We start from the raw sequence: 734 nt of genomic DNA, 5'->3' as shown, positions 1-734 counted from the left end.
TCTATTCGTTTTCTTGAAAAGGACTCCCTTGTGTCCTTTTTAAGAAACTTGTGTAAGTTTCAGACTTCACAAAATCTGGATCCGCCTCTGCTGGTCTTCCGAAAATTAATTTATGCTCCCAACAGAAGCAGAAGAGAGAGTGCTCGGATCGCCCTGAATTATATTTTGCCCAATGCCTCTTCCCCAGCGACAATAAAGCGTCAGATTTCATTATCAGCGTGGTCTCACTGAAGCTTGACCTAACTCTTTTGGGTTAGAGCTATTGAAAACTTATGAAGAAAATATTTAACTATGATTACAGATGGATATTTATCTTCTCGGTTGGTCCCATGGTGTAATGGTCAGCACTCTGGACTTTGAATCCAGCAATCCGAGTTCGAATCTCGGTGGGACCTCTCTCAAAGGAACATTTTATAGTTCTTGGGATCACATCTGAACCGGAAAGAAAGCGTTCCTCTGCTTTACACATTTGTGGTCGTGTGCAGTAGTATTGGATTCTATGGCTCTGTTTAAACAAAAGGACAGAGTACTTCTCCTGGGAAGTAACGGAGTCTTTAAAATTAAGCTTTCCAATCGCACAAAGTTCAATAGCAAGGAGGCTGATTAGAAATGGTCAGCCTCCCAGCAACCTCATGAACTTCTCAGGGCTCGGGCGGAACAGCTCCAGCAGCGCAATTGCTTGATGGAGACCGCATCTCAAAACCTCCAAGGTACCAAGGCCTCCTCGCCGCGCC

General features: G+C 44.4%; 1 non-coding gene across 1 annotated transcript; it reads left to right on the top strand.

The window, feature by feature from the left end:
* Positions 1–323: 323 nt before the first annotated feature.
* TRNAQ-UUG (transfer RNA glutamine (anticodon UUG)) lies at positions 324–395 on the top strand. Its single transcript has one exon. It is a non-coding gene; the product is annotated as a tRNA-Gln (tRNA).
* Positions 396–734: the final 339 nt, after the last annotated feature.

This window comes from Eschrichtius robustus, chromosome 12 (genome assembly GCF_028021215.1).
Source record: "Eschrichtius robustus isolate mEscRob2 chromosome 12, mEscRob2.pri, whole genome shotgun sequence".
NCBI classification, from domain to species: domain Eukaryota; kingdom Metazoa; phylum Chordata; class Mammalia; order Artiodactyla; family Eschrichtiidae; genus Eschrichtius; species Eschrichtius robustus.
The sequence above is the reverse complement of the archived record's forward strand: the minus strand, read 5'-3'. Positions and strand labels throughout refer to the sequence as shown.